Source organism: Bombina bombina, chromosome 3, assembly GCF_027579735.1.
Source record: "Bombina bombina isolate aBomBom1 chromosome 3, aBomBom1.pri, whole genome shotgun sequence".
NCBI classification, from domain to species: Eukaryota; Metazoa; Chordata; class Amphibia; order Anura; family Bombinatoridae; genus Bombina; species Bombina bombina.
The window spans coordinates 351,407,169-351,427,827 of record NC_069501.1 but is presented as its reverse complement, the minus strand read 5'-3'; the positions used below and the strand labels follow the sequence as shown (position 1 = coordinate 351,427,827).

The 20,659-nt window shown below is 41.6% G+C and overlaps 1 protein-coding gene across 2 annotated transcripts in view; it reads left to right on the top strand.

The window, feature by feature from the left end:
• The window catches only part of DYNLT3 (dynein light chain Tctex-type 3), an 83,771-nt gene that overhangs the window by 32,870 nt on the left and 30,242 nt on the right, over nt 1-20,659 (top strand). The gene's annotated exons all lie outside the window — the stretch shown is intronic.

The window sequence follows — 20,659 nt, the reverse complement described above, 5'->3', positions numbered from 1 at the left end:
ATTGATAGTGTAGTGTTAGGTGTATTTGTAACTTAGGTTAGGATTTATTTTACAGGTAAATTTGTAATTATTTTAACTAGGTAGCTATTAAATAGTTAATAACTATTTAATAACTATTGTACCTAGTTAAAATAAATACAAAGTTGCCTGTAAAAAAAAAAAAACCTAAAATAGCTATAATGTAATTATTAATTATATTGTAGCTATCTTAGGGTTTATTTTATAGGTAAGTATTTAGTTTTAAATAGGATTAATTTATTTAATTATAGGAATATTTATTTAGATTAAATAATATTTAAGTTAGGGGGGTGTTAGGGTTAGACTTAGGTTTTGGGGTTAATTCATTTAATATATTTGCGGCGGTGTAGGGGGGTAGATTAGGGGTTAATCAATGTACAGTAGGTGGTGGCGGTGTAGGGGGGTAGATTAGGGGTTAATTAATGTACTGTAGGTGTGGACAGTTTAGGGGGTGTAGATTAGGGGTTATTCAATGTACTGTATGTGGCGGCGGTGTAGGGGCGGTAGATTAGGGGTTAATGAATATACTGTAGGTGGCGGCGGTGTAGGGGGGGCAGGATAAGGGTTAATAAATGTAATGTAGGTGGCGGAGGGCTCTGGGTGCGGCGGTTTAGGGGTTAAACAATTAATTTATTTGCGGCGGGGTCTGGGATCGGCAGGATAGGGGTTAATAACTTTATGTTGATGGCGGCGGTATAGGGGGCGGCAGATTAGGGGTTAATAGGTATAATGTAGGTGGCGGAGGGGTCCAGAAGCGGCGGTTTAGGGGTTCATATATTTATTATAGTGGCGGCAGGGTCCGGGAGCGGCGGTTTAGGGGTTCATATATTTATTATAGTGGCGGCAGGGTCCGGGAGCGGCGGTTTAGGGGTTAATACGTTTATTATAGTTGCGGAGGGGTCCAGGAACGGCGGTTTAGGGGTTAATAAGTTTATTTAGCTGTGGGGGGCTCCGGGTGCGGCGGTTTAGGGGGTATAACATTATAGTATAGTGTGGGTGCTTAGTGACCGGCTAGCAAGAAAGCTGCGAAGAATCCGATGAGCAGCGAGATCGATGACTGTCAGTTAACAACAGTCCGCTGCTCATCGCTCCGTACTTGGTGCGCGGCTTCTTGACAGCTTTCTTGATAACTTTGGCGAACGCATTCAGGTCCGCGGCGGCGATGTTAGGCGAGCTTAGGTGAGCGTATTGGGCCGGCAAATGCAGGTAAGTAGACACGTTGATAACTAGAGGCCTTTGGCTTCTAAAATGTATGTTCAAACATAATAGTTTGAAAAGTGAGATATATTTGTTTGTTGGGTAAAGTGATAGCTGGAGTTCATAAGAGATATCATGCACCAGCCAGGACAATTAGTTTTGCAAAGAAAAGTGAGACTTTGGTGTTTTTTTCCGAATATGAGAATTTATTGAAAGTAACAAAGTGAGAAAGAATTCTGTAGAACATGTGCAGTACAAAAAATGTCCTGTATACAAAAGTGGAAGATGGTGCTTACAGGGCTTTAGAGAAGCAAGTCAGGTTTCTAGCTCATTGTTTGTAATATTGTCAAGAATATGTTAATAACTCTTTGCTTGCTGCAATGCATTGCAACCCTCTTTTTCAGCCAATAAGTTAACTCTTCCAAACTAAAACCTTATCTTTAGCAACTGTACTATTAAAGGGATATGAAACAGTGCTCCTTTAGTAAAAATAAATATGTTAAATTAAAGTAAAAAAAAAACAGAAAACAGTTTACTTATTTCTCCAACATAGGTGTGTCCGGTCCACGGCGTCATCCTTACTTGTGGGATATTCTCTTCCCCAACAGGAAATGGCAAAGAGCCCAGCAAAGCTGGTCACATGATCCCTCCTAGGCTCCGCCTACCCCAGTCATTCTCTTTGCCGTTGTACAGGCAACATCTCCACGGAGATGGCTTAGAGTTTTTTTAGTGTTTAACTGTAGTTTTTATTATTCAATCAAGAGTTTGTTATTTTAAAATAGTGCTGGTATGTACTATTTACTCTGAAACAGAAAAGAGATGAAGATTTCTGTTTGTATGAGGAAAATGATTTTAGCAACCGTTACTAAAATCCATGGCTGTTCCACACAGGACTGTTGAGAGGAATTAACTTCAGTTGGGGGAACAGTGAGCAGTCTTTTGCTGCTTGAGGTATGACACATTCTAACAAGACGATGTAATGCTGGAAGCTGTCATTTTCCCTATGGGATCCGGTAAGCCATTTTTATTCAGACAGTAAATAAGGGCTTCACAAGGGCTTATTAAGACTGTAGACATTTTCTGGGCTAAATCGATTCATATATTACACATATTTAGCCTTGAGGAATCATTTAATCTGGGTATTTTTGTTAAATAATATCGGCAGGCACTGTTTTAGACACCTTATTCTCTAGGGGCTTTCCCTAATCATAGGCAGAGCCTCATTTTCGCGCCGGTATTGCGCACTTGTTTTTGAGCAGCATGACATGCAGTCGCATGTGTGAGGAGCTCTGATACATAGAAAAGACTTTCTGAAGGCGTCATTTGGTATCGTATTCCCCTTTGGGCTTGGTTGGGTGTGTTCAGTTTAAAATTTAAAGTGACAGTAACGGTTTTATTTTAAAACGTTTTTTGTACTTTGTTATCAAGTTTATGCCTGTTTAACATGTCTGAACTACCAGATAGACTGTGTTCTGAATGTGGGGAAGCCAAGGTTCCTTCTCATTTAAATAAATGTGATTTATGTGACACTGAAAATGATGCCCAAGATGATTCCTCAAGTGAGGGGAGTAAGCATGGTACTGCATCATTCCCTCCTTCGTCTACACGAGTCTTGCCCACTCAGGAGGCCCCTAGTACATCTAGCGCGCCAATACTCCTTACTATGCAACAATTAACGGCTGTAATGGATAATTCTATCAAAAACATTTTAGCCAAAATGCCCACTTATCAGCGTAAGCGCGACTGCTCTGTTTTAGATACTGAAGAGCATGAGGACGCTGATGATAATGGTTCTGAAATGCCCCTACACCAGTCTGAGGGGGCCAGGGAGGTTTTGTCTGAGGGAGAAATTTCAGATTCAGGGAAAATTTCTCAACAAGCTGAACCCGATGTGATTACATTTAAATTTAAGTTGGAACATCTCTGCGCTCTGCTTAAGGAGGTATTATCCACTCTGGATGATTGTGAGAATTTGATCATCCCAGAGAAACTATGTAAAATGGACAAGTTCCTAGAGGTCCCGGGGCTCCCAGAAGCTTTTCCTATACCCAAGCGGGTGGCGGACATTGTAAATAAAGAATGGGAAAGGCCCGGTATACCTTTCGTCCCTCCCCCCATATTTAAAAAATTGTTTCCTATGGTCGACCCTAGAAAGGACTTATGGCAGACTGTCCCCAAGGTCGAGGGAGCGGTTTCTACTTTAAACAAACGCACCACTATACCCATAGAAGATAGTTGTGCTTTCAAAGATCCTATGGATAAAAAATTAGAAGGTTTGCTTAAAAAGATGTTTGTTCAGCAAGGTTACCTTCTACAACCATTTTCATGCATTGTCCCTGTCACTACAGCCGCGTGTTTCTGGTTCGATGAGCTAGTAAAGGCGATCGATAGTGATTCTCCTCCTTATGAGGAGATTATGGACAGAATCCGTGCTCTCAAATTGGCTAATTCTTTCACCCTAGACGCCACTTTGCAATTGGCTAGGTTAGCGGCGAAGAATTCTGGGTTTGCTATTGTGGCGCGTAGAGCGCTTTGGTTGAAATCTTGGTCAGCGGATGCGTCTTCCAAGAACAAACTCCTTAACATTCCTTTCAAGGGGAAAACGCTGTTTGGCCCTGACTTGAAAGAGATTATCTCTGATATCACTGGGGGTAAGGGCCACGCCCTTCCTCAGGATAGGTCTTTCAAGGCCAAAAATAAACCTAATTTTCGTCCCTTTCGTAGAAACGGACCAGCCCCAAGTGCTACGTCCTCTAAGCAAGAGGGTAATACTTCTCAAGCCAAGCCAGCCTGGAGACCAATGCAAGGCTGGAACAAGGGAAAGCAGGCCAAGAAACCTGCCACTGCTACCAAGACAGCATGAAATGTTGGCCCCCGATCCGGGTCCGGATCTGGTGGGGGGCAGACTCTCTCTCTTCGCTCAGGCTTGGGCAAGAGATGTTCTGGATCCTTGGGCACTAGAAATAGTCTCCCAAGGTTATCTTCTGGAATTCAAGGGGCTTCCCCCAAGGGGGAGGTTCCACAGGTCTCAATTGTCTTCAGACCACATAAAGAGACAGGCATTCTTACATTGTGTAGAAGACCTGTTAAAAATGGGAGTGATTCATCCTGTTCCATTAGGAGAACAAGGGATGGGGTTCTACTCCAATCTGTTCATAGTTCCCAAAAAAGAGGGAACGTTCAGACCAATCTTAGATCTCAAGATCTTAAACAAGTTTCTCAAGGTTCCATCGTTCAAAATGGAAACCATTCGAACAATTCTTCCTTCCATCCAGGAAGGTCAATTCATGACCACGGTGGATTTAAAGGATGCGTATCTACATATTCCTATCCACAAGGAACATCATCGGTTCCTAAGGTTCGCATTCCTGGACAAGCATTACCAGTTCGTGGCGCTTCCTTTCGGATTAGCCACTGCTCCAAGGATTTTCAGAAAGGTACTAGGGTCCCTTCTAGCGGTGCTAAGACCAAGGGGCATTGCAGTAGTACCTTACTTGGACGACATTCTGATTCAAGCGTCGTCCCTTCCTCAAGCAAAGGCTCACACGGACATAGTCCTGGCCTTTCTCAGATCTCACGGATGGAAAGTGAACGTGGAAAAGAGTTCTCTATCTCCGTCGACAAGGGTTCCCTTCTTGGGAACAATAATAGACTCCTTAGAAATGAGGATTTTTCTGACAGAGGCCAGAAAAACAAAACTTCTAAACTCTTGTCAAACACTTCATTCCGTTCCTCTTCCTTCCATAGCGCAGTGCATGGAAGTAATAGGTTTGATGGTAGCGGCAATGGACATAGTTCCTTTTGCGCGCATTCATCTAAGACCATTACAACTGTGCATGCTCAGTCAGTGGAATGGGGACTATACAGACTTGTCTCCGAAGATACAAGTAAATCAGAGGACCAGAGACTCACTCCGTTGGTGGCTGTCCCTGGACAACCTGTCACAAGGGATGACCTTCCGCAGACCAGAGTGGGTCATTGTCACGACCGACGCCAGTCTGATGGGCTGGGGCGCGGTCTGGGGATCCCTGAAAGCTCAGGGTCTTTGGTCTCGGGAAGAATCTCTTCTACCGATAAATATTCTGGAACTGAGAGCGATATTCAATGCTCTCGAGGCTTGGCCTCAGCTAGCAAAGGCCAAGTTCATACGGTTTCAATCAGACAACATGACGACTGTTGCGTACATCAACCATCAGGGGGGAACAAGGAGTTCCCTGGCGATGGAAGAAGTGACCAAAATCATTCAATGGGCGGAGACTCACTCCTGCCACCTGTCTGCAATCCACATCCCAGGAGTGGAAAATTGGGAAGCGGATTTTCTGAGTCGTCAGACATTACATCCGGGGGAGTGGGAACTCCATCCGGAAATCTTTGCCCAAATTACTCAACTGTGGGGCATTCCAGACATGGATCTGATGGCCTCTCGGCAGAACTTCAAGGTTCCTTGCTACGGGTCCAGATCCAGGGATCCCAAGGCGACTCTAGTAGATGCACTAGTAGCACCTTGGACCTTCAAACTAGCTTATGTATTCCCGCCGTTTCCTCTCATCCCCAGGCTGATAGCCAGGATCAATCAGGAGAGGGCGTCGGTGATCTTGATAGCTCCTGCGTGGCCACGCAGGACTTGGTATGCAGATCTGGTGAATATGTCATCGGCTCCACCATGGAAGCTACCTTTGAGACGAGACCTTCTTGTTCAAGGTCCGTTCGAACATCCGAATCTGGTCTCACTCCAGCTGACTGCTTGGAGATTGAACGCTTGATCTTATCAAAACGAGGGTTCTCAGATTCTGTTATTGATACTCCTGTTCAGGCCAGAAAGCCTGTAACTAGAAAAATTTACCACAAAATATGGAAAAAATATATCTGTTGGTGTGAATCTAAAGGATTCCCTTGGGACAAGGTAAAGATTCCTAAGATTCTATCCTTTCTTCAAGAAGGATTGGAGAAAGGATTATCTGCAAGTTCCTTGAAGGGACAGATTTCTGCCTTGTCTGTGTTACTTCACAAAAAACTGGCAGCTGTGCCAGATGTTCAAGCCTTTGTTCAGGCTCTGGTTAGAATCAAGCCTGTTTACAAACCTTTGACTCCTCCTTGGAGTCTCAACTTAGTTCTTTCAGAACCCTTACATTCCGTTGATATTAAGTTATTATCTTGGAAAGTTTTGTTTTTGGTTGCAATTTCTTCTGCTAGAAGAGTTTCAGAATTATCTGCTCTGCAGTGTTCTCCTCCTTATCTGGTGTTCCATGCAGATAAGGTGGTTTTACGTACTAAACCTGGTTTTCTTCCAAAAGTTGTTTCTAACAAAAACATTAACCAGGAGATAGTCGTGCCTTCTTTGTGTCCGAAACCAGTTTCGAAGAAGGAACGTTTGTTGCACAATTTGGATGTTGTTCGCGCTCTAAAATTCTATTTAGATGCTACAAAGGATTTTAGACAAACATCTTCCTTGTTTGTTGTTTATTCTGGTAAAAGGAGAGGTCAAAAAGCAACTTCTACCTCTCTCTCTTTTTGGATTAAAAGCATCATCAGATTGGCTTACGAGACTGCCGGACGGCAGCCTCCTGAAAGAATCACAGCTCATTCCACTAGGGCTGTGGCTTCCACATGGGCCTTCAAGAACGAGGCTTCTGTTGATCAGATATGTAGGGCAGCGACTTGGTCTTCACTGCACACTTTTACCAAATTTTACAAGTTTGATACTTTTGCTTCTTCTGAGGCTATTTTTGGGAGAAAGGTGTGGTGCCTTCCATTTAGGTGACCTGATTTGCTCCCTCCCTTCATCCGTGTCCTAAAGCTTTGGTATTGGTTCCCACAAGTAAGGATGACGCCGTGGACCGGACACACCTATGTTGGAGAAAACAGAATTTATGTTTACCTGATAAATTACTTTCTCCAAGGGTGTGTCCGGCCCACGGCCCGCCCTGGTTTTTTAATCAGGTCTGATAATTTATTTTCTTTAACTACAGTCACCACGGTATCATATGGTTTCTCCTATGCAAATATTCCTCCTTAACGTCGGTCGAATGACTGGGGTAGGCGGAGCCTAGGAGGGATCATGTGACCAGCTTTGCTGGGCTCTTTGCCATTTCCTGTTGGGGAAGAGAATATCCCACAAGTAAGGATGACGCCGTGGACCGGACACACCGTTGGAGAAAGTAATTTATCAGGTAAACATAAATTCTGTTTTTCTTGCACAATGAGCATTTAGAATTTTTTTTGCCATCAGGGAAATTAAAGAGCTGGCATGTTGTACTTTAAAGGGACAGTAAAGTCATAATTAGACGTTCATGATTCAGACAGAGCATACAATTTTAAACAACTTTCTATTCTACTTCTAATATTTAATTTGCTTCTTTCTCTTGTTAACCTTTGTTGAAGGGTTTATCTAGGTAAGCTGGATGCTAGCTGCTGATTGGTGGCTGCATATATACAGTTGTGCCTATAAGTTTATATACCCTGGCAGAATTTATGATTTCTTGGCCATTTGTCAGAGAATATGAATGATAACACAAAAACTTTTCTTTCACTCATGCTTAGTGTTTGGCTGAAGCCATTTATTATCAGTCAACTGTGTTTACTCTTTTTAAATCATAATGACAACAGAAACTACCCAAATGACCCTAATCAAAAGTTTACATACCCCAGTTCTTAATACCGTGTATTGTCCCCTTTAACATCAATGACAGCTTAAAGTCTTTTTGGTATTTGTAGATAAGGCTCTTTATCTTCTCAGATGGTAAAGCTGCCCATTCTTCCTAACAAAAAGCCTTCAGTTCCTGTAAATTCTTGGGCTGTCTTGCATGAACTGCACGTTTGAGATCTCCCCAGAGTGACTCAATGATACTGAGGTCAGGAGACTGAGATGGCCACTCCAGAACCTTCACTTTATTCTGCTGTAGCCAATGACAGGTCGACTTGGCCTTGTGTTTAGGATCATTGTCATGTTGGAATGTCCAAGTACGTCCAATGCGCAGCTTCTGGGCTGATAAATGCAAATTTTCCTCCAGTATTTTTTGATAACATACTGCATTCATCTTGCCATCAATTCTGACCAAATTTCCTGTGCCTTTGTAGCTCACACATCCCCAGAACATCAGCGTTCCACCTCCGTGTTTCACAGTAGGAATGGTGTACCTTTCATCATAGGCCTTGTTGACTCCTCTCCAAATGCAGCGTTTATGGTTGTGGCCAAAAAGCTCAATTTTGGTCTTATCACTCCAAATGACTTTGTGCCAGAAGTTTTGTCTCTGTGCTGTTTAGCGTATTGTAAGCAGGATACTTTGTGGCATTTGCCTAGTAATGGCTTTCTTCTGGTGACTCCACCATACAGCCCATCTTTCATCAAGTGCCTTCTGGCAGTTGTGGCTGAAATTTTAGTTGGTCTACCTGACCGTGGTTTGGTTTCAACAGAACCCCTCATTTTCCACTTATTGATTAGAGTTTGAACACTGCTGATTGGCATTTTCAATTTCTTGTATATCTTTTTATATCCCTTTCCTGTTTTATACAGTTCAACTGCCTTTTCCCGCAGATTCTTTGACTATTCTTTTGCTTTCCCCATGACTCAGAATCCAGAATCGTCAGTGCAGCACTGGATGAAAGATGCAAGAGTCTGTCAGGAGTCCAGAAACTCATTGACCTTTTATACACACAAAATGATAGCAATGTACACCTAGCGCCTGCTGGGGAGGGACCCTTATGCTTTGAATTATTGACACCTAGCTGTCAACTATAAAGGTATAGAATTAACAAAAGAGTACCAAAGCGCCAAACCTGATGGAGGCTGGGTCTGAATTAAGTTAGATAGATAATTGGAGTTTCAGTACATTACAGATAATTCAAATTTATTATACAAAGTGTAAACATACAGATTAAAACCATGGATCCATGTATGAATTAGACATCAAATTATTACATCAAATATCTATCCAAGGACTTCATTCATTATACGGACACTTTTTTTGAATACTCCATCCATTTTTTGTTGATTTGCATACCATTTTTGTTCTTAATTAATTGTTTCATCAGTTTTTCACTTTTTCCTTAGATTTAACACTTTTTTCACATATATCCACAACATTTTCACTATTTATCACCTTTTTATGACTTTTTTACCTTTTTATGTTAAACACATAGGTAAAGGATTCTAATTCAGTAAAGTTGCGCAATAATTCCCTCTTAGGTGTACGACCACACTTATTAGTCCAATTCTCAAGGAGACCAGCTGAAAACTGGTTGCACCTAGACTTATTGTTTAACATCTACAGCAAGTCTATTGGGCAGTTCATTACACATTAGGAACTCAAGCTTACCCTCAAGTATCCTACTGTAGAGATATTGTACCTCTGCATTGCAATTTGTTTTAACCACCTTTTATACACACACACTAATTACAAGCAAACAGATCACAGGTGAGGATGGCTACCTTTAATAGCCATTCAAACCCCTTTGTGTCAACTTGTGTGCATGTTATCAGGCCAAAACCACCAGGGTATGTAAACTTTTGATCAGGGTCATTTGGGTAGTTTCTGTTGTCATTATGATTTAAAAAGAGTAAACCCAGTTGATTGATAATAAATGGCTACAGCCAAACACTAACCATGAGTGAAAGATAAGTTTTTGTGTTATCATTCATATTCTCTGAAAACTGGCCAAGAAATCATAAATTCTGCCAGGGTATGTAAACTTATGAGCACAACTGTATGCTTACTGTCATTGGCTCACCCAATGGGGCCCATTTATCAAGCTCCGAACGGAGCTTGTGGGCCCCTGTTTCTGGCGAGTCTTCAGACTCGCCAGAAACAGCAGTTATGAAGCAGCGGTCACAAAGACCGCTGCTCCATAACCCTGTCCGCCTGCTTTGATGAGGCGGGCAGGAATCGCCGGAAATCAACCCGATCGAGTACGATCGGGTTGATTGACACCGAGTCAGCAGGGGGTGGTGTTGCACAGGCAGCTCTTGTGAGCTTCTGGTGCAATGCTGAATACGGAGAGCGTATTGCTCTCCGCATTCAGCGAGGTCTTGCGGACCTGATCCGCACTGTCGGATCAGGTCCGCAAGACCTTTGATAAATAGGCCCCATGTGTTCAGTAAGCAACCAGTAGAATGGTGCTGCGCCTTCAAAAATTTAAACCAAAAGACTGAAGCTAATTTGATAAAAAAATAATAGAAGTAAACTGTAAATTTGTTTAAAATTGTATGTTCTAGCTAAGTCATGAAAGATAAATATATATACGGTTTCTTGTCCCTTTGACGGGACAATAAAGTAAAAGCTTTCATGATTCAATTAAAGCATGAATTTTAAACAACTTTCCAGTTTACTGTTATATAATTTGCTTTGTTCTCTTATCATCCTTAATTGAAAAGTATAAATAGGTAGGATCAGGAGCAGCAATGCACTACTGGGGGCTAACTGCTGATTGGTGGCTGCACATAAATGCCTGTTGTCATCGGTTTATCAGATGTGTTCAGCTAGCTCCCAGTAGCGCATTGCTGCATTGATAAATTAAGTACATTGGAACGTTGTTTAAAATCACTTGCTAAATCATGAAAGAAAAAAAAAATCCCATTTAATGTCCCTTTAAGTTGCATTCTGTCCTCTTCTGAGCATGAACAAAACTGAATTAGGTGAATTAGATTAGGTGTAATTAGTTTAAATATCTTGTAATTTGTTTATTATTTACTGCAATTTAGTGTGTTTTTGTTTTTTTGTACTTTAGCTAATTTAATTTATTTAATTATATTTAATTTAGTTAATTTATTTAATTTAATTATAGTGTAGTGTTAGGTGTTAGTGTAACTTAGGTTAGGTTTTATTTTACAGGTAAATTTGTATTTATTTTAGCTAGGTAGTTATTAAATAGTTAATAACTATTTAATAACTATTGTACCTAGTTAAAATAAATACAAACTTGCCTGTAAAATAAAAATAAATCCTAAGCTAGCTACAATGTAACTATTAGTTATATTGTAGCTAGCTTAGGGTTTATTTTATAGGTAAGTATTTAGTGTTAAATAGGAATAATTTAGTTAATGATAGGAATCTTATTTAGACTTATTTAAATTATATTTAAGTTAGGGGGTGTTAGGTTTAGACTTAGATTTAGGGGTTAATAACTTTATTATAGTGGCGGCGACATTGGGGGCGGCAGATTAGTGGTTAATAAATGTAGGTAGGTGGCGTTGATGTTAGGGACGGGGCGAGGCGGGAGTGCAGCGGGTTAGGGGTTAATGTTTTTTATAGTGGTGGCGACGTTGGGGGCGGCAGATTAGGGGTTAATAAGTGTAGGTAGGTGGCGGCGACATTTGGGGCGGCAGATTAGGGGTTAATAAATATAATGTAGGTGTCGGCGATGTTGGGGGCAGCAGATTAGGGGTTCATAAATATAATGTAGGTGGCGGCGGTGTCCGGAGCGGCAGATTAGGGGTTAATAATTTTATTTTAGTGTTTGCGATTCGGGAGGGCCTCGGTTTAGGGGTTAATAGGTAGTTTATGGGTTTTAGTGTACTTTTTAGCACTTTAGTTATGAGTTTTATGTTACGGAGTTGTACCATAAAACTCATAACTACTGACTTTTAAATGCGTTCGGACTCTTGACAGGGTAGGGTGTACCACTCACTTTTTGGCCTCCAGGGAAAGACTCGTAATACCGGCGCTATGGAAGTCCCATAGAAAAAAGACTTTACGAAGCTTACATAAGTCGTTTTGCGGTAAGGCCAAAGAAGTGTACGGTGCCCCTAAACCTTCAAGACTCGTAATACCAGCGGGCGTAAAGGACCTCTTAACGCTGCTTTTTTACCCTAACGCACAACTCGTAATCTAGCCGTATGTTTACTGTCCCTTTAAAGTACTGATGCTCTGATAGTTCTGTGTGTCCTATTTAGTAAATCTGAGTTCTTCAGTTGCCTTCCTTGCATCATTTTTGGTTTTAATTAAGAAAAGCCTGTTGACAGTAGCTGCTTTATTCTAATCTAAGGGTGTGGCTCGCATGATTTTAGAAGCTAAATTAAACCCTTAATAATTAACTCATTGTACTTATTGCTAAGTTGTGTTTGACAGCTATTTTTATATGGCCGTCATGTGATGTGGAATCTTAGCACTTTTTAAACTTGCAAATAGCATGAAACACTAATTTATTTTAAGCAGAACATGGTTAGAAAAAAATATATATATAGTGAGTGCATCATAAGCAACATAAAGCCGTAAGAGTGTACCGCTATCTTCGCCACTGCTTAAGTCATTTCATGTTGGGATCTCCATGTATAAAGCTGTTGATGGTTTAAATAGGTTTCGAGCAGAACTTCCATCTCACACACTTTTTTATTGCTATAGACATTTTGTTATAGTAGAACCATTTTTTCCTGTTTTCCTAAATTCAAAATGTAATCACCCATAAACTTTTAATTAAGGAAAATATAATAACCCTGAAATACTTGTTAACTCTTTATTTTGCCTGTTTCTGGTGCAAATCATCACTAAAAATAGTGCTTTTTCCCATTCTCTCCAGAGCTCCTGCTGTGACGCTATCGTACACAAGCGGAGTGAAATTTACTGGGTCCTGCAACCTTGTAAATTAGATCAGAGCACAACTTTTTTAAATCAGTCCCTAACTTGCCAAAGCAAAGGAGACCAGAAATATATATTCCATTAGGTGTATCCCTGAAGTGTTCTTGATTTGCAAAACCTTGTGATAGGTTACTTTAAAACAGTTGTTGCTAAATCAGATGCATATAAGCAAATTTACCTTTACCGTCCTTGTAAAAGGACAATCAAGTCAAGTATCTGCACATAGCAAGCACATATTTATGTATGCCTCCAATAATATTTCCAACCTTTATTATCTATTCCATTCTATTGGTATTAACTATCCTCTTACCTGCTGATTTTACTTTCCATCAACTCTAATAAAGTTATACCATTGTTTCTCAGCCACAGTCCTCAAGTACCTCTAACAGGTCTGCTTTGTATGCTATCTTAACTTAAGCACAGGTGAAATAATGAGCTGATGGGTAGGTTAGTAACCATGGTTACTGATTATTTTACCTGTACTCTAGTTCAGACGTCATGAAAATCTGGCCTGTTAGGAGTACTTGAGGACTGTGGTTGGGAACTATGGGTCTAGACCACCTTTTTTTACAGACAATACCAAATGATCAAAAACAGCCATAAATACAACTAGGGCAACCTTGGACCTGAACATTTTAAATCACTTTTCTCCAACATAGGTGTGTCCGGTCCACGGCGTCATCCTTACTTGTGGGATATTCTCTTCCCCAACAGGAAATGGCAAAGAGCCCAGCAAAGCTGGTCACATGATCCCTCCTAGGCTCCGCCTTCCCCAGTCATTCTCTTTGCCGTTGTACAGGCAACATCTCCACGGAGATGGCTTAGAGTTTTTGGTGTTTAAATGTAGTTTTTATTCTTCAATCAAGAGTTTGTTATTTTAAAATAGTGCTGGTATGTACTATTTACTCTGAAACAGAAAAGAGATGAAGATTTCTGTTTGTAAGAGGAAAATGATTTTAGCAACCGTTACTAAAATCGATGGCTGTTTCCACACAGGACTGTTGAGAGGAATTAACTTCAGTTGGGGGAAACAGTGAGCAGACTTTTGCTGCTTGAGGTATGACACATTTCTAACAAGACTTGGTAATGCTGGAAGCTGTCATTTTCCCTATGGGATCCGGTAAGCCATTTTTATTAAATAAGAATAAAGGGCTTCACAAGGGCTTTAAAGACTGGTAGACATTTTTCTGGGCTAAAACGATTGATTTATAAGCATTTTTAATAGTTCATAGCTTTGAGGAGTTATTTTATTCTTGGGAATTATGTAAAATAACCGGCAGGCACTGTATTGGACACCTTTTTCACTGGGGGCCTTCTCTAATCATAGACAGAGCCTCATTTTCGCGCCTCTATTGCGCAGTTGTTTTTGGGAAGCAAGGCATGCAGATGCATGTGTGAGGAGCTCAGATACATAGAAAAAGCTTACTGAAGGCGTCATTTGGTATCGTATTCCCCTTTGGGCTTGGTTGGGTCTCAGCAAAGCAGATACCAGGGACTGTATAGGGGTTAAATATAAAAACGGCTCCGGTTCCGTTATTTTAAGAGTTAAAGCTTTCAAATTTGGTGTGCAATACTTTTAAGGCTTTAAGACACTGTGGTGAAATTTTGGTGAATTTTGAACAATTCCTTCATACTTTTTCACATTTTCAGTAATAAAGTGTGTTCAGTTTAAAATTTAAAGTGACAGTAACGGTTTTATTTTAAAACGTTTTTTGTACTTTGTTATCAAGTTTATGCCTGTTTAACATGTCTGAACTATCAGATAGACTATGTTCTGTATGTGAGGAAGCCAAGGTTCCTTCTCATTTAAATAGATGTGATTTATGTGACACAAAATTTAGAGAAAATGATGCCCAAGATGATTCCTCAAGTGAGGGGAGTAAGCATGGTACTGCATCATCCCCTCCTTCGTCTACGCCAGTCTTGCCCACACAGGAGGCCCCTAGTACATCTAGTGCGCCAATACTCCTTACTATGCAACAATTAACGGCTGTAATGGATAATTCTATCAAAAACATTTTAGCCAAAATGCCCACTTATCAGCGAAAGCGCGACTGCTCTGTTTTAGAAAATACTGAAGAGCATGAGGACGCTGATGATAATGGTTCTGAAATGCCCCTACACCAGTCTGAGGGGGCCAGGGAGGTTTTGTCTGAGGGAGAAATTTCAGATTCAGGGAAAATTTCTCAACAAGCTGAACCTGATGTGATTACATTCAAATTTAAATTGGAACATCTCCGCGCTCTGCTTAAGGAGGTGTTATCTACTCTGGATGATTGTGAGAATTTGGTCATTCCAGAGAAATTATGTAAGATGGACAAGTTCCTAGAGGTCCCGGGGCCCCCCGAAGCTTTTCCTATACCCAAGTGGGTGGCGGACATTGTAAACAAAGAATGGGAAAGGCCCGGCATACCTTTTGTCCCTCCCCCTATATTTAAGAAATTGTTTCCTATGGTCGACCCCAGAAAGGACTTATGGCAGACAGTCCCCAAGGTCGAGGGGGCGGTTTCTACTCTAAACAAACGCACTACTATCCCTATAGAAGATAGTTGTGCTTTCAAAGATCCTATGGATAAAAAATTAGAGGGTTTGCTTAAAAAGATGTTTGTTCAGCAAGGTTACCTTCTACAACCAATTTCATGCATTGTTCCTGTCACTACAGCAGCGTGTTTCTGGTTCGATGAACTAGAAAAGTCGCTCAATAAAGATTCTTCTTATGAGGAGATTATGGACAGAATTCATGCTCTCAAATTGGCTAACTCTTTTACTTTAGACGCCACTTTGCAATTGGCTAGATTAGCGGCGAAAAATTCAGGGTTTGCTATTGTGGCGCGCAGAGCGCTTTGGCTAAAATCTTGGTCAGCGGATGCGTCTTCCAAGAACAAATTGCTTAACATACCTTTCAAGGGGAAAACGCTGTTTGGCCCTGACTTGAAAGAGATTATTTCTGATATCACTGGGGGTAAGGGCCACGCCCTTCCTCAGGATAGGTCTTTCAAGGCTAAAAATAAACCAAATTTTCGTCCCTTTGGCAGAAACGGACCAGCCCCAAGTGCTACATCCTCTAAGCAAGAGGGTAATACTTCTCAAACCAAGCCAGCCTGGAGGCCAATGCAAGGCTGGAACAAAGGTAAGCAGGCCAAGAAACCTGCCACTGCTACCAAGACAGCATGAGATGTTGGCCCCCGATCCGGGACCGGATCTGGTGGGGGGCAGACTTTCTCTCTTCGCTCAGGCTTGGGCAAGAGATGTTCTGGATCCTTGGGCGCTAGAAATAGTCTCCCAAGGTTATCTTCTGGAATTCAAGGAGCTTCCCCCAAGGGGGAGGTTCCACAGGTCTCAATTGTCTTCAGACCACATAAAAAGACAGGCATTCTTACATTGTGTAGAAGACCTGTTAAAAATGGGAGTGATTCATCCTGTTCCATTAGGAGAACAAGGGATGGGATTCTACTCCAATCTGTTCATAGTTCCCAAAAAAGAGGGAACATTCAGACCAATCTTAGATCTCAAGATCCTAAACAAGTTTCTCAAGGTTCCATCGTTCAAAATGGAAACCATTCGGACAATTCTTCCTTCCATCCAGGAAGGTCAATTCATGACCATGGTGGATTTAAAGGATGCGTATCTACATATTCCTATCCACAAGGAACATCATCGGTTCCTAAGGTTCGCCTTTCTGGACAAGCATTACCAGTTTGTGGCACTTCCATTCGGATTAGCCACTGCTCCAAGAATTTTCACAAAGGTACTAGGGTCCCTTCTAGCGGTGCTACGACCAAGGGGCATTGCAGTAGTACCTTACTTGGACGACATACTGATTCAAGCGTCGTCCCTACCACAAGCAAAGGCTCATACGGACATTGTCCTGGCCTTTCTCAGATCTCACGGGTGGAAAGTGAACGTAGAAAAAAGTTCTCTATCTCCGTCAACAAGAGTTCCCTTCTTGGGAACAATAATAGACTCCTTAGAAATGAGGATTTTTCTGACAGAGGCCAGAAAATCAAAACTTCTAAGCTTTTGTCAAGTACTTCATTCTGTTCTTCTTCCTTCCATAGCACAGTGCATGGAAGTAATAGGTTTGATGGTCGCGGCAATGGACATAGTTCCTTTTGCGCGAATTCATCTGAGACCATTACAACTGTGCATGCTCAGTCAGTGGAATGGGGATTATACAGACTTGTCTCCGACGATACAAGTAGATCAGAGGACCAGAGATTCACTCCGTTGGTGGCTGACCCTGGACAACCTGTCACAGGGGATGAGCTTCCGCAGACCAGAGTGGGTCATTGTCACGACCGACGCCAGTCTGGTAGGCTGGGGCGCGGTCTGGGAACCCCTGAAAGCTCAGGGTCTTTGGTCTCGGGAAGAATCTCTTCTCCCGATAAACATTCTGGAACTGAGAGCGATATTCAATGCTCTCAAGGCTTGGCCTCAGCTAGCAAAGGTTAAATTCATACGGTTTCAATCAGACAACATGACGACTGTTGCGTATATCAACTCCTGCCACTTGTCTGCAATCCACATCCCAGGCGTGGAAAATTGGGAAGCGGATTTTCTGAGTCGTCAGACATTTCATCCGGGGGAGTGGGAACTCCATCCGGAAATCTTTGCCCAAATAACTCAATTGTGGGGCATTCCAGACATGGATCTGATGGCCTCTCGTCAGAACTTCAAGGTTCCTTGCTACGGGTCCAGATCCAGGGATCCCAAGGCGACTCTAGTAGATGCACTAGTAGCACCTTGGACCTTCAACCTAGCTTATGTATTCCCACTGTTTCCTCTCATCCCCAGGCTGGTAGCCAGGATCAATCAGGAGAGGGCATCGGTGATCTTGATAGCTCCTGCGTGGCCACGCAGGACTTGGTATGCAGACCTGGTGAATATGTCATCGGCTCCACCATGGAAGCTACCTTTGAGACAGGACCTTCTTGTTCAAGGTCCGTTCGAACATCCGAATCTGGTTTCACTCCAACTGACTGCTTGGAGATTGAACGCTTGATTTTATCAAAGCGAGGGTTCTCAGATTCTGTCATTGATACTCTTGTTCAGGCTAGAAAGCCTGTAACTAGAAAAATCTACCATAAAATATGGAAAAAATATATCTGTTGGTGTGAATCTAAAGGATTACCATGGAACAAGATAAAAATTCCTAAGATTCTATCCTTTCTTCAAGAAGGTTTGGAGAAAGGATTATCTGCAAGTTCTTTGAAGGGACAGATTTCTGCTTTATCTGTTTTACTTCACAAAAAGCTGGCGGCTGTGCCAGATGTTCAGGCTTTTGTTCAGGCTCTGGTTAGAATCAAGCCTGTTTACAAACCTTTGACTCCTCCTTGGAGTCTCAATTTAGTTCTTTCAGTTCTTCAGGGGGTTCCGTTTGAGCCCCTACATTCCGTTGATATCAAGTTATTATCTTGGAAGGTTTTGTTTTTGGTTGCAATTTCTTCTGCTAGAAGAGTTTCAGAGTTATCTGCTCTGCAGTGTTCTCCTCCTTATCTGGTGTTCCATGCAGATAAGGTGGTTTTTGCGTACTAAACCTGGTTTTCTTCCGAAAGTTGTTTCTAACAAAAACATTAACCAGGAGATAGTCGTGCCTTCTTTGTGTCCGAATCCAGTTTCAAAGAAGGAACGTTTGTTGCACAATTTGGATGTAGTTCGTGCTCTAAAATTCTATTTAGATGCTACAAAGGATTTCAGACAAACATCTTCCTTGTTTGTTGTTTATTCTGGTAAAAGGAGAGGTCAAAAAGCAACTTCTACCTCTCTATCTTTTTGGCTTAAAAGCATCATCAGATTGGCTTATGAGACTGCCGGACGGCAGCCTCCTGAAAGAATCACAGCTCATTCCACTAGGGCCGTGGCTTCCACATGGGCCTTTAAGAACGAGGCTTCTGTTGATCAGATATGTAAGGCAGCGACTTGGTCTTCACTGCACACTTTTACCAAATTTTACAAATTTGATACTTTTGCTTCTTCTGAGGCTATTTTTGGGAGAAAGGTTTTGCAAGCCGTGGTGCCTTCCATCTAGGTGACCTGATTTGCTCCCTCCCATCATCCGTGTCCTAAAGCTTTGGTATTGGTTCCCACAAGTAAGGATGACGCCGTGGACCGGACACACCTATGTTGGAGAAAACAGAATTTATGTTTACCTGATAAATTACTTTCTCCAACGGTGTGTCCGGTCCACGGCCCGCCCTGTTTTTTTAATCAGGTCTGATGATTTATTTTCTTTAACTACAGTCACCACGGTATTATATGATTTCACCTATGCAAATATTCCTCCTTTACGTCGGTCGAATGACTGGGGAAGGCGGAGCCTAGGAGGGATCATGTGACCAGCTTTGCTGGGCTCTTTGCCATTTCCTGTTGGGGAAGAGAATATCCCACAAGTAAGGATGACGCCGTGGACCGGACACACCGTTGGAGAAAGTAATTTATCAGGTAAACATAAATTCTGTTATCTATGCTCTTCCTTCAACTTCGTGACTGAAGTGAGTGCTTAAACTTGGATATAAGAAGCAAAATTCTGCAAGGGGCATTTTCCCCCTCTAGACGCCCATAAAACCATAAGAAAAGACCACCCAGGTACACCATCTCCTCTGGGTACATTGCACACAGAGAAGAGACCTTCTGTCGGCATAATTCTTGACAAATCTGAAAAAAATATATAGTGTGATCTTTAACCTCATTAAGGGCCAGATTACAAGTTAAGCGCTAAGTATTGCTTACGCTAAAACAATATTTGCGCTCAACTGAGTAATATCAATGATGTGTAGCAGGTTGAAAGATAAAAACTTACTTTTTAACACAGCAAAGTGTAAAATTATGCATTTAGGGAAGAAAAATACAAATGTTAATTACGGACTCAATGACACTTTACTGACTGTTACAAATGAGGAACAGGACTTGGGAATTATTATTTCAGATGATTTAAAACTTAGTAAACAATGTAGTACTGCAGCGAGTAAGGCCTGCAGAATGCTTGGTTGCATTGGTAGAGGTATTTACAGCAGAAATAGTAAGGGTCTTATGCCACTTTACAGATCACTAATTAGCCCTTATCTTGAGTACTGTGTGCAGTTCTGGAGGCCATATCTTCAGAAGGTTATTAACAAACTTGAAACCGTGCAAAGGAGGGCTACCAATACGATACATGGTCTAAAAAATAAAACGTACCAGGAGAGGCTTAATGACCTAAATATGTATAGCTTAGAGGAGAGAAGGGAAAGAGGTGATATGATAGCAACTTTCAAGTACATTAAAGGGTTTAGTAAAACTGAGGCTGTGGGTATTTTACATAAAATGGAAAATTCAAGAACAAGGGGTCATGATCTCGAGCTAAAGGGTAGTAGATTCAGAAGTAATTTGAGGAAGCACTTTACAGAAAGAGCGATTGATTTATGGAATAAACTTCCTCAAGAGGTAGCAATGACAAATACTGTGAGGGACTTTAAAAATGCCTGGGACAAGCATAGGGCTATCCTGCGAACTAGATAAGTTTATACTTTTAGGTAATATCGGGCAGACTTGCTGGGCCTATGGCTCTTATCTGCCGTCAATATCTATGTTTTTATGTTTCTATTTATTTAAAATTGTTTAAAACAAGAACGCGTTTCTCAGCGATGAAACAGCCTGCAAGCTGAGAAAGGCGTTCTTGTTTTAAACCATTTTAAATTAATGTAAGTTTTTATCTTACATCCTGCTATACATCATCTTTATATCCCATACCCTCGCTTGGAGAGAGAGTTCCAGAGGATTACTATGCACACTGCTGGTACCACGGGAGGCCTGTTTGCTGGGTGACTGTTTGATTCCAGCCTGCTTTATTTGCATAGGTGCAATACCAAATGTGAGTGTATCCTGATATCTGTATT